We start from the raw sequence: 13,848 nt of genomic DNA on the forward strand, positions 1-13,848 counted from the left end.
TTAATTTCTCCATCAAATCTGAATGGTATCCTTGCTGGGAAGAGTAATCTTGGTTGTAGTTTTTTCCCCTTCATCACTTTAAATATGTCCTGCCACTCCCTTATGGCTTGCAGAGTTTCTGCTGAAAAATCAGCTGTTAACCTTATGGGGATTCCATTGTGTGTTATTTGTTGTTTTTCCCTTGCTGCTTTTAATACTTTTTCTTTGTATTTAATTTTTGATAGTTTGATTAATATGTGTCTTGGCGTGTTTCTCCTTGGATTTATCCTGTATGGGACTCTCTCTGCTTCCTGGACTTGCTTAACTATTTCCTTTCCCATCTTAAGGAAGTTTTCAACTATAATCTCTTCAAATATTTTCTCAGTCCCTTTCTTTTTCTCTTCTTCTTCTGGGACCCCTATAATTCAAATGTTAGTGTGCTTAATGTTGTCCCAGAGGTCTCTGAGACTGTCCTCAATTCTTTTCATTCTTTGTTCTTTATCCTGCTCTGCAGTAGTTATTTCCACTATTTTATCTTCCAGGTCACGTATCCATTCTTCTGCCTCAGTTATTCTGCTATTGATCCCTACTAGACTATTTTTAATTTCATTTATTGTGTTGTTCATCACTGTGTGTTTGCTCTTTATTTCTTCTAGGTCATTTTTAAAGATTCCTTATACTTTCTCCATTCTATTTCCAAGATTTTGGATCATCTTTACTGTCATTATTCTGAATTCTTTTTCAGGTAGACTGCCTATTTCCTCTTCATTTGTTTGGTCTGGTGGGTTTTTACATTGCTTCTTCATCTGCTGTTTGTTTCTCTGTCTTCTCATTTTGCTTAACTTACTGTGTTTGGGGTCTCCTTTTCACGGGCTGTGGGCTTGTAATTCCCGTTGCTTTTGGTGTCTGTCCCAGTGGCTAAGGTTGCCTCAGTGGGTTGTGTAGGCTTCCTGGTGGAGGGGACTAATGCCTGTGTTCTGGTGGATGAGGCTGGACCTTGTCTTTCTGGTGGGCAGGTCCACGTCTGGTGTTGTGTTTTGGGGTGTCTGTGGCCTTATTTTTATTTTAGGCAGCCTCTCTGCTAATGTGTGGGGTTGTGTTCTTGTCTTGCTAGTTGTTTGGCATAGAGTGTCCAGCACTGTAGCTTGCTGGTCGTTGAATGGAGCTGTGTCTTGCCGTTGAGATGGAGATCTCTGGGAGATTTTCGCTGTTTGATATTATGTTGAGCTGGGAGGTCTCTTGTTGACCAGTGTCCTGAACTTGGCTTTCCCACCTCAGAGGCACAGCGCTGATGAGTGGCTGGAGCACCAAGAGCCTGTCATCCACACGGAAAAAGAGAAAAAGGGTAAAAAGTGTATATATCGTTGCTCCCAAAGTCCATCTCCTTAACTTAGGATGATGCGTTGTCTATTCAGGTATTCCACAGATGCAGGGTACGTCAAGTTGATTGTGCAGATTTAATCCGCTGCTCCTGAGGCTGCGGGGAGAGATTTCCCTTCCTCTTCTTTGTTCGCACAGCTCCTGGGGTTCAGCTTTGGATTTGGACTCGCTTGTGCTTGTAGATCGCTTGAGGGCATCTGTTCTTCACTCAGACAGGATGGGGTTAAAGGAGCACCTGATTCGGGGGCTCTGGTTCACTCAAGCCGGCGGGGTGGGGAGGGGTATGGAGTGCGGGGCGAGCCTGTGGCGGCAGAGGCAGGTGTGACGTTGCACCAGCCAGTGGCGCGCCGTGTGTTCTCCCGGGGAAGTTGTCGCTGAATCACGGGCTCCTGGCAGTGTTGGGCTGCACAGGCTCCCGGGAGGGGAGTGTGGATAGTGACCTGTGCTTTCACACAGGCTTCTTGGTGGCTGCAGCAGCAGCCTTAGCATCTCATGCCCGTTTCCAGGGTCCGTGCTGATAGCTGCGGCTTGCGCCCATCTCTGGAGCTCCTTAAAGCAGTGCTCTGAATGCCCTCTCCTCCCGCACCGTGAAACAATGGTCTCTTGCTTCTTAGGCAGCTCCAGGCTTTTTCCCGGACTCCCTCCCAGCTAGCTGTGGTGCACTAGCCCCCTTCAGGCTGTGTTCACGCCGCCAACCCCAGTCCTCTTCCTGGGGTCTGACCTCCGAAGCCCGAGCCTCAGCTCCCAGCCCTGCCCGCCTCGGCGGGTGAGCAGACAAGCCTCTCGGGCTGGTGAGTGCTGGTTGGCACCGATCCTCTGTGCGGGAATCTCTCCCCTTTGCCCTCCGCACCCCTGTTGCTGCGCCCTCCTCCGTGCCTCCAAAGCTCCCCCCCTCCGCCACCCACAGTCTCCACCCACGAATGGGCTTCCTGTTGTTTGGAAACCTTTCCTCCTTCATGGCTCCCTCCCACTGGTGCAGGTCCCGTCCCTATTCTTTTGTCTCTGTTTTTTCTTTTGCCCTACCCAGGTACGTGGGGAGTTTCTTGCCTTTTGGGAGGTCTGAGGTCTTCTGCCAGCATTCAGTAGGTGTTCCGTAGGAGTTGTTCCACGTGTAGATGTATTTCTGATGTATCTGTGGAGAGGAAGGTGATCTCCGCGTCTTACTCTTTTGCCATCTTGAAGCTCCTCCGCTGTGTTTGTTCTTGTAGGTCTTTTCCTTCTCTTATGTTTCCTGCCTAGAGAAGTTCCTTTAGCATTTGTCGTAAAGCTGGTTTGGTGGTGCTGAATTCTGTTAGCTTTTGCTTGTCTGTAAAGGTTTTAATTTCTCTGTCAAATCTGAATGAGATCGTTGCTGGGTCGAGTAATCTTGGTTGTAGGTTTTTTCCTTTCATCACTTTAAATATGTCCTGCCATTCTCTTCTGGCTTGCACAGTTTCTGCTGAAAGGGCAGCTGTTAACCTTATGGGGATTCCCTTGTATGTTATTTGTTTCTTTTCCATTGCTGCTTTTAATATTTTTTCTTTGTTTTTACTTTTGGATAGTTTCATTAATATGTGTCTTGGAGTGTTTGGGACTCTCTGTGCTTCCTGGACTTGATTTAACTATTTCCTTCCCCACATTAGGGAAGTTTTCAACTATTAATCTCTTCAAATATTTTCTCAGTCCCTTTCTTTTTCTCTTCTTCCTCTGGGTCCCCTATAATTTGAATTTTGGTATGTTTAATGTTGTCCCAGATGTCTCTGAGACTGTCCTCAATTCTTTTCATCCTTTTTTCTTTATTCTGCTCTGTTATTTCCACTATTTTATCTTCCAGATCAGTTATCCATTTTTCTGCCTCAGTTATTCTGCTATTGATTTCTTTAGAGAATTTTAATTTCATTTATTGTGTTGTTCATCATTGTTTGTTTGCTCTTTAGTTCTTCTAGTTCCCTGTTAAATGTTTCTTATATTTTCTCCATTCTATTTCCAAGATTTTGGATCATATTTACTATCATTACTCTGGATTCTTTTTCAGGTAGCCTGCCTATTTCCTCTTCATTTGTTTGGTCTGGTGGGTTTTTACTTTGCTCCTTCATCTGCTGCATATTTCTCTGTGTTCTTATTTTGCTTAACTTACTGTGTTTGGGATCTCTTCTTCTCAGGCTGCAGGTTTGTAGTTATTTTTGGTGTCTGCACCCTGCGGGTAAGGTTGGTCCAATGGGTTGTGTAGGTTTCCTGGTGGCGGGGACTGGTGCCTGTCTTCTGGTGGCTGAGGCTGTAATTTGTCTTTCTGGTGGTTGGGATCGCGTCCGGTGGTGTGTTTTGGGGTGTCTGTGAACTTACTATGATTTTAGGCAGCCTCTCTGCTAATGGGTGGGTTTGTGTTCCTGTCTTGCTAGTTGTTTGGCATGGGGTGTCCAGCATTGGAGCTTGCTGGTCATTGAGTGGAGTTGGGTCTTAGCGTTGAGATGGAGATCTCTGGGAGAGCTCTTGCCGATCGCTATCATGTGCAGCTGGGATGTCTCTGGTGGTCCAGTGTCCTGAACTTGGCTCTCCCACCTCAGAGGCTCAGGCCTGACACCCGGCTGGAGCACCAAGACCCTGTCAGCCACACGGCTTTTGGGAAGTCTGAGGTGTTCTTTCAACATTCAGTAGGTGTTCTGTAGGAGTTGTTCCACATGTAGATGTATTTTTGAGGTATTTGTGGGGATGAAGGTGATCTCCACGTCTCACTCCTCCACTATCTTGAAGGTCCTCCTCATGATATTTTAGACATGCCCATCTTTTGGGGCCACCAACATAGGTGAAAGTAAAGGTGGAGCCTGAGTATCTGAAATTAACCTGGGCACGGTCATGGTGGGGCCAGGGGTTCCCAAGTTGCGGGGGAGCCTGACAAAGCAGCCTTTGCCCTTCTGTATTATTATCCTTATTCTCCCCATCATCTTCCATGACCTCTCCCCACGTTTTTCCAAAGCTGTGGAATTGGAGCAGTCACCATCTGTGAAAAGTATAAGCTCCAAGCAGAGGCTGGTAATGCCAAGACAAGTTTCCCAGTCCTCACTTAGAAAAACAGAAAATGACATTTTTAATTGGGGAGTAGATATCTGGAGAGTTGTGCCAATATTCCCTTATCTAACTGGCCTTTCAAAATTGAATGCACTCGCTGGAACCGCTGCATCAGATACTGTCACTCTTCACATTCTGGGCGAGATGATTTCAGGACTTTTCAGTCAGTCTCTGTTCAGCTCAGATTATATCAGATTTAAAAGACGGTGAAACCAACCACGTTAGTTTCATTTCACTTCATCAGCAGATATGTGAACCCCATTATGACAATCTAATTTATTTTTCATCTAGAAATTTTCATCAGACTCAGTGCAGAGTTATTCAGTTCCTAGGCAAAGCAGTTAGTTACTGCAAGACTGTAAGATGAAAGGTGCTATAAAAATGTATAATGATAATAATTAGAATCATAATATTAATGATAGTGGAATTAACACTTAGAACTTCATCATCTTCTACAGGTAAAAACATCAAAATCTGATCATCATTCCTGAGGGTAGAGCTGAAAAAGGCTTTTCTGTACCTTGTCCTTCTCAAAAGCAATTAATTTTCACATAAGATAGTATTATTAGAATTCACAGTAGTTTTAAAATATAATATTAGTTTTTAAGGATATTCTGGCCAATGATTCTAAATAACTCTTGAAACTTACTAATGACATCATCTTACTGTTCTATAGAGACAGGTGGTAAATGGTAGGTGCTTCATTTGAGTTTTTGATAAATAAATGAACAAACAATAAGTATTGAGTACTTACTACATAGTGGTATTGAAGTGCCTAAAATGTTTGCTCTTAGCATACTCATTGTGGCAAGTTTGGAAGACAAATATTAAAATATATTACAAAAGAAAAATAATCATAACCTAATTTGCTATTCAGAAGAAACCATTTGTCCCATGACATGATGGATCATTTCCTTCTAGTCTTTATTTTTCAAGCACATTAAAAGTAGTAATAATAACAATAACTGTGATTATACTCAGTACAATTTTGTGTACTACTTATTCTAGTTAACCAGTTTTCAGTTGTTAACTTAGTTCTTCTAAGGACAAGAAATGAATTCAGTTCACTTAAAGGAAACAAGCCAACCAACAGAAAACAACAGAGGAGGTTGTGCATTCTTGAATGGCAGCTCTGACTTGGATTTGGAACTGAGAGCTGTTAGAGGTCGAGGAGGCACTAGTCAGTTTTTCTCTCTCCCTCTTGACTTTGTTCTATGCCCTCTCTCCTTCTTCTGTGAATTTTCTCTTTTGCCTTCATCACCTGGCTCATCCTCGTGATGGTCTCTAGAAAAAGCTTCAGAAGAAGCTGGTCTGGTTGGCATACTTATTTACCATTGCCCTCAAAGAGTAAGAAAGAGAGAGACCACTTGTGTGTCGAACCTTAGCTATTCATCCGCCACCCCAGCTGCCTGCCTCCTTGGATCAAGCTCCATCTCTAGTTCAAATAGACTGATGTGGTTTCATTAAGTGAGTGAGTATTTTTGGCCAAGGCACTTTCTGCTAAAAGGACAAGTTGAATGGATATGTACAATATATACCATTTATCAGATAAATGCGAACTCTTTATTAGCATTCATTCATTCAGCAGATATTTATTGAGTGTCTACCATGTGTCAACATTGCTGAAGGTGCTGAGGATGCATCAATAAATAAAATAGACAAGAATCTTTCTTTTTATGGGTCTGAGATTCTATTGGGCAGAGACCAACAGTAAACGGAATGAATGAATAAATGAATAAATAAATTAAAAAATAAATAACATACTGTGTTAGATTTTGGTGAGTGCTAAGGAGAAAAATAAAGTAGGGAAAGGCATTATGGAGAAAAAAAAATGAGAGGAAGAGAGAGAGCTTATGCTGGTGAGGGTGGGACAGTTGTTTGCAATTTTAGGTTGGTCAGCAAAATGCTCTAGGAGATGAAATTTGACTCAAGATTTGAAGAAGGTAAAGAAGGAGTAAGCCATATAATTTAAATTATATTTTTATTGCTTTTGTTAAATAATCTTTGTACCAATTATTAAAATTCATTAAACACTTATGTTCCAGGGACCATTCTAAGCATACTGTGCCTATTTCTCAATCCTCAGACCACCTATTTGAGTTAGGTACTGTTACTGCTATTTCACAGATGAAGAACTGAAGCAGAAACAGGATTGGCTACTTGCCTCTGGTCTTTAAGTCAGTAGATGAAAGAGCTTGAATTTAACAGATTCTGGAGCCCTGCTCTTAAATGTTACTGCTGCTCTTCCAGTGACATACTAATTTAAAAAAATCAAATAAACCCACAGTCATACAAAGAAGAAAGATACATTCAACACAAATATTCCATCTAGGGCATGCAAAAAAATGGTGCATTTTGATTAATATCCTGCTCAGATACCTTTCTGTGTCTTCTTATGCGCATCACTGATTGTGTATATTTCACCTAAGCGAAGCAGTACTGTCTGTGCTGTGCTGTAAACTGCCTTTCCACTCAAAATCATGTCGTGGTCATGTTTCCTAGTCAGTAAATGTAGATCTATGCCATTATTTTTATTGAATTTCAAATATTTCATCTTATGGATACATTGCTCTTTAGTCAGTCAGTATTTTTCCATTATTGAATATTTAAGTTATGGAAACCAGTCTGTGTTCATATCTACTCTTACTCTTTCGCTAGCCATTCCTAACAGCTGATGTGAATTACTAGAAGATCAATATAGCCCTTCAGCAATTAGTACCCATGGTGAAGGCGACTAGAATGAAGAGACACAGCTATTATAGGCTCCTATAGGAATAGAAGCTGCTTACGACTCCCATAACCAATGTTTTGGGATTTTTTTTTTTTTTTTTGCGGTACGTGGGCCTCTCACTGTTGCGACCTCTCCCGTTGTGGAGCACAGGCTCTGGATGCACAGGCTCAGCGGCCATGGCTCACGGGCCCAACCGCTCCACGGCATGTGGGATCCTCCTGGACCGGGGCACGAACCCATGTCCCCTGCATCGGCAGGTGGACTCTCAACCACTGCGCCACCAGGGAAGCCCCGGCAGGCGGATTCTTGAGTACTGTGCCACCAGGGAAGCCCGGAAATTTTTTCATTCTGGACATAGAAGTTGACTTTTCCACTTATAGAATATGTTGATTCCAGTTATGGGGTTTGGGCAAGTCAATTTATGGTAGGATATTAAAATGGAATGGAGCATCACCTCCTTTGGAAAGCATTCCAGGCCATCCCCATTAAGGTGGGTGGCTCATCTCTGTTTTCCTATAACTCTCTATCCTTACCACTCCCTATTCCCACAGTTACCATACTTTAGTTTTGTTTCTCTTCTCTGTTCTCTCCACTAGATGATGAGGTCATTAAATGAAAAACATGTTCCCTTAATTTCTGTGTCTTCAGTACAAAACTCACTACTTCTGGCATCTAATATGTAATGAAAAATGTTTTAGAAGAAGAGAAAGGAAGACTTCAAGGGGAGATGAAGAGCAGCTTAGCTTAGTTACCAGAGATGGGCAATAGGTTGAAAATGAAGGATGGAAGAAAGAGCAAAAATTACGGAGAGGAGAGAAAAGCTGGAAGACAAAATATGTGACCAAAAATATTGATATTCTCAAATGAACAGTATTTTTCCAGTTAAGTGCATTTAATATAATTTGAGAAGAATAAAGAATTTATGTCAGAGACAATGTATCCTTTTACTGAATTGCCAACAGTATTTAAAAAAAACTACTCTGTGTATTTTACTAGAATCCATAAAAAGGCTGTTGTCTCTGGCTTTAAAAGCTATATATTCAATTTCATGCTACTGTGGTTATATATGATTCATTTAAAGTATTTATTGAAGGTCTACTCTGTACATAGTGCTATATTAGGTAAAGGGACATTTAGATGTGAATACTTCAAGCCCTTCTCCCAAGGAGCACCCAATGGAATAGGGTATTCAGAGTATGGTGTGATAAGTATAATTATGGAAACATGTTTATTATACAAATCTGTGTATTGTACAAGAATCTCTGGGGAGGGACTTCTTCAGAAGTGCTCAGAAGCTCTTGACAGAGTTGTAATAGGAGTGTGTGGAGAGTGGGGAGAGAAAAGCACATGAGCCTGAAGAGAGAGGCAGGTGCCAGACCATGGAAGACTTCATGGACCAACTTTGGGCTTTACCCTGCAGATGACAAGAAGTCAGAGAAAGGATGACTCTAAATTGCCTGGAGTCTTACAGCCTGACTAGACAATTAGTACATTAGAGGAGAAACAAAGAAAAATTTGACAGAGCAGCTACTTCTTCTTTATGCCAAATGATGAGCCTTTGGGGCAAGGGAATCTTAACGTAAAAAGAACAGAGGTGCCCAACCCTTGAATTTCCCTCACCAGTACAGGGAGACATTTTTGGGATTCTACAAATTAAAAGTTCTACAAATGTTATCTCTGAAGCAAACTGGTTAAGTGAGACAGGCTGGACCTTGGGGCAAATTTTATAAAATCACTCACTTTCAGGGTTGGAGGGGCTTTAGACTGCCCAGTCCAACTCCTCTGCAAGTCTCCACCCTAGAATAGGCCAGGGAGTGGCCTGTTCTTACCCAGGCATCTCAGCTGCTTCTAAGAGAGGGCATCTCAATATAAGATCTTTTTAGAATTTAGAAAGTTCTGCAAATTGAGCCAAAGTCCTGTACAATCTAATATCATACTCACTGGCTTTACTTCTTTTCCTGCAGAAACCCACAGATCGTAATGCATTTTACTTTCCAGGATAAATATCTCTTGGTCCTTTAGTTACCGTGGTGTTCCATGGTTTTACATTCTCCTTCTACCTTTGTTTCTATAACCTTACCTATGACTTTCCTCTGGTTTTGTCTTGTTTCGGTCGTGTGCCTTTTAAATGGTGAGATCCAGAACTGGAGTTCAAGATGAAAATACTTACTATTGTTGGACACCTACTCCCAGGTGGGCTTTTGGTCCCTGGTCCCTTGATAATAACCCTAAAAAACCTCAGCCTCAAAAATGTGATCTCTTGGAGACCAAGTATCCAGAAGTCTGGGTAGCAACAGGGACTCCCTTTCAGAAAGCCCTAGGCAGAGAGGGGACCATTTATCTTGACCCATCTTGGTGAAGATTGTCATTCTTTATATTGCCATGAAATAACAAGCTGAAGCTGGGATAAGGCACACAACTTCCTCTGCCCAGTTGTCCCCAGTGGCAGCACTGCAGAAACCAATTATGCTAATAATATTTTCATATTAAAAAGAAAATGTGTGATTGCTGGTTATTTTGTTTTGAGCAGATGCCATTTTTTTCCACTGGGAAAAATTTAAATGAAATTTTGTTGTTTCCCTTTCCTCAAAAATGGATCTCAAATGGCTTTAAGCCCCAGGTGCAGAACTCTTCTGGTGAATTTTGAAGACTATAGTGTAGGTAACAGCTTTTGCATTAAGCTGCTTTCAGCCTGTAGCAAGTTAGCCTAAGTGCCAGGAATTCAGCTGCCCATCTCATCCTGCCCCGACCTCATCCAGCTCCTTAGTCATTTGTAGTCTGTATCCAGACCTACAACCCAGATGCTGGTCTTCTGTGGCTCAGCATCGCATCCCACAGACGAACTTGCTGTGGGATTATCCAAGCTGCGTGGTTCTGTCTCCTGCATCACTAGGGAGGAAGCTTTCTCCCCTGTCCAGGTCACACCACTGTCAAATCAAAACAAGCCCACCCAAGCCCAACACACAACAATCTCCATGCTCTCTCCACTTTGAGTCCACTCCCACCCCTGCAGTAGTGACGCCCTTCCTTCTTCAGAGTGATTTCCAGTAACCTCCAGAGCCGTTTTTCTAATTTAAAAAAACCTCATCTCGTGTGGAGAGAAGGGAACCCTCTTGCACTGTGGGTGGGAATGTAAACTGGTACAACCATTATGGAGAACAGTATGGAGGTTCCTTATAAAACTAAAAATAGAGCTACCATATGACCCCGCAATCCCACTCCTCGGCATATATCTGGAGAAAAACATGGTCCGAAAGGATACATGCACCCCAGTGTTCATTGCAGCACTGTTTACAATAGCCAAGACATGGAAGCAACCTAAATGTCCATCAACAGAGGAATGGATAAAGAAAATGTGGTACATATATACAATGGAATGTTACTCAGCCATAAAAAAGAATGAAATAATGCCATTTGCAGCAACATGGATGGACCTAGAGATTGTCATACTGAGTGAGGTAAGTCAGACAGAGAAAGAGAAATATTGTATGATCTCGCTTATATGCAGAATCTAAAAAGAAATGATACAAATGAACATATTTACAAAACAGAAACAGACAGACTTGAGAGTATGATCTTATGGTTACCAGGGAGGGGAGGGATAGTTAGGGAATTGGGGATTGACATGTACACACTGTTGTATTTAAAAGGATAACCAACAATGACCTACTATATAGCACAGGGAACTCTGCTCAATATTATGTGGCAGCCTGGATGGGAGGGGAGTCTGGGGGAGAATGCATACATGTATATGTATGGCTGAGTCGCTTTGCTGTGCACCTGAAACTATCACAACATTGTTAATCGGCTATACTCCAATATAAAATTAAAAAGTTAAAAAAAAAAAGAATGATATTGGGAGGAAAATGGTCAAAAAACAAAGAACAAAACTCATCTCGTCTAGCTTCTTGGTCAGCATTTCGAACCCCCTACAGATGAGTTTGAAGGACTAACAGCAAGTCCTCCTTGACCTCGCTCTGGCAGGTAGGTGGCATGTGTCTGAAAAGTACTCAGACCAGGTTTGCCTCCTCCCGCTTCTCACGGATAGAACACCCAGCAAATTCATTTTAAAGTGCTGCCCTTCACAACCCATAGAATCGCAAAGGAGGCCAAACACAAATGATAAGAATTTCATACGTGGAATACATTACCACCTCCCAATAAATGAAAAAGCATCATCCTGAGGGGCCAAACAGTGGCCAAAGCTGGCAGCTTTCATACTTGTTAGACAGAGAAACGATAAATTTGTGAGGGGTTGACAGGACAAAGAAATGTAAGCTTGGGTGTTTAACTAGTGAAGAATCTAAAACGAGTTTGGGCTTGGGATCGTAAATTAAAGAAGTAACAAGGTTTGTTTGTATAGGCTTCTTGGCCTGAATTCCCTCTTTCTGGCGATAAGGGTGTCCTTCTTCCTCCAGATGCAGGGAGGGTAGCTTTCACATAGGAGATTTATTTCCTGCTTTCAGGGAGACAGAGGGGAGGGACAAACTATCCCTCCTGCATTGGCCGTTTCTTAAGTAACTAATTCAAAATGATCAGTATGCTACTTTTGCATATTTGGGGGCAGACTTCTCTGAGCCCCAGCAAGTGGAACTTGAGTTTCTAGACCATGTATCATTCCTCTAGAGAGTCAGTATACTTTGACGACAGAACTCCTTGAATTCCCCAGGTGATACAGGTGGCAGATTGCTGATAACTAGTTAATGATTAGAGGAAAATGGCTTATAGAAATTGAGGGGACTAGCCAAAGGTAACATGGGGAAACAATTCAGATCAAGAATCCAGGTCTCCTGATTCTTGCTTATGTGTCACCATATTCTATGAGCATACTGGTTTTATTTTTCTTCATTCCTAGGGTGACCAGATGCCTACTTTTGCTTAGGACAGTCTTACTTTACACCTGTTGTTCCAGAATAATTATAAAAAGCGCCCCTTTTTACATTCAAAAGAGAAGAGGTCTGGAAAATTGAATGATGACTCACCATCTGACATATATTTTTTGTTTGTTTATTATTCATCTCACCCATTAGAATGTCATATCCATGACAGCAGGGACTTTGGATGTTTTGTTCAGTGGTCTATTGTCAGTACCTTAACTGGTGCTGACTCATAGTATATGTTCAATAAATGTTTGCTGGTTTAATTAAAAAAATCATCATCATTGTTGGTGTGAAAGCGAGACATCTACATCCCTCAGGGGTTAAGAAGGAAAAATAAGATACTGCTGCATTTGCATGTTGGATATAGATCTAAGGAGAGAGGAACTTTTCAGAGGTAATTTTCTGTGCAATGTTAGCATTTATTCATTTCTGACCTTTGAGCTGTGGGCAATGAGAGGCAGCTTTTTTAAAGTCTCCGTTCCCTAATGCTGATTTTCTAGGCATGAAGGTGCCAGCAGGAGCTGGTAAATAACAACCAAGCTTTTCTCCTATTCCCTTCACTCTCCCTGACATCTCGTGAAGCACTCTCTTGTTTGATCAATTTTTTCCCACCTAGTAAGGAAGAAACCTACAGAGCCTGCCTCAGCAAGACTTCCCAGAGGCTCCAAATGAATATTAAATGGCTCCCTACAAACTCACTGGTCTGGTAAAATGTAACATGAGTCAAAAAGTTCTGAGATGCTTGATAACAAGAGAAAGAGAAGGATCTTATCAAGGATTTGGGGCAGATTTTCATTGGGGCCACATTTTTTTTTTTTTTTTTTTTTTTTGCGGTACGCGGGCCTCTCACTGTTGTGGCCTCTCCTGTTGCGGAGCACAGGCTCCGGACACGCAGGCTCAGCAGCCATGGCTCACGGGCCCAGCCGCTCCGCGGCATGTAGGATCTTCCCAGACCGGGGCACGAACCCGTGTCCCCTGCATCGGCAGGCGGACTCTCAACCACTGCGCCACCAGGGAAGCCCGGGGCCACATTTTTAAATTGCATTCTGGTGGGACAAACTAACCAAATTTCCAGAACATGTCACAGAAGGCAATATTTGCACTTATTCATTTGCTGCTGTTGTTTTTAAAATCATTCAGTTTTTGTTTTTAGGTCCTTCTCGAGTCATTAGATATGTTTATTTCTTGAGCAGCTATTATGTGCCAGAAGCCATGCCAGATGCTTAGAATATAAACATGAATAGGAAAGCCATAGTTCCTTCTCTGATGAAAGTTACATTATGCGCACACACACACACACAATATGAGAGAGGCCAAGAGCAAGTGAGACAAGTGAGAGAGCTTGAATAGGTATTGATTGTGCTTACTACTTTGAAGGAAGAGAAAGGTGCAGACATAAGAATATTCAGAGGACCTCCCTCCCTTCCTCCCTTCCTTCCTTCCTCTTGTGAAGCAATAAAACTGTATTAGCAATTGATGTGATTGCTTATGTAGAAAAGCCCATGGTATTGGGTTGACCAAAATGTTCATTCGGTTTTTTCCATAAGATGGTTCTAGTAGCACTTAGTTGTCTTTAACTTCATTCAAAGCAATTTTGTTCGATTGTATGTGACAGCTGTCATATCAGTGTGCATTTTAAAAAAGACATCAAAATTGGTGAATTTTTGTGTAGCCATTTTAATATTGAAGATGGAAGAAAAAAAAGCAACATTTTGGCATATTATGCTTTATTATTTCAAGAAAGGTAAAAATGCAACTGAAATGCAAAGAAAGATTTGTGCAGCGTATGGAGAAGGTGCTTTGTCTGGTCGAACATGTCAAAAGCCATTTGTG

The sequence above is a fragment of the Grampus griseus genome, assembly GCF_964374135.1.
Source record: "Grampus griseus genome assembly, chromosome: 19".
Classification (NCBI taxonomy): Eukaryota; Metazoa; Chordata; class Mammalia; order Artiodactyla; family Delphinidae; genus Grampus; species Grampus griseus.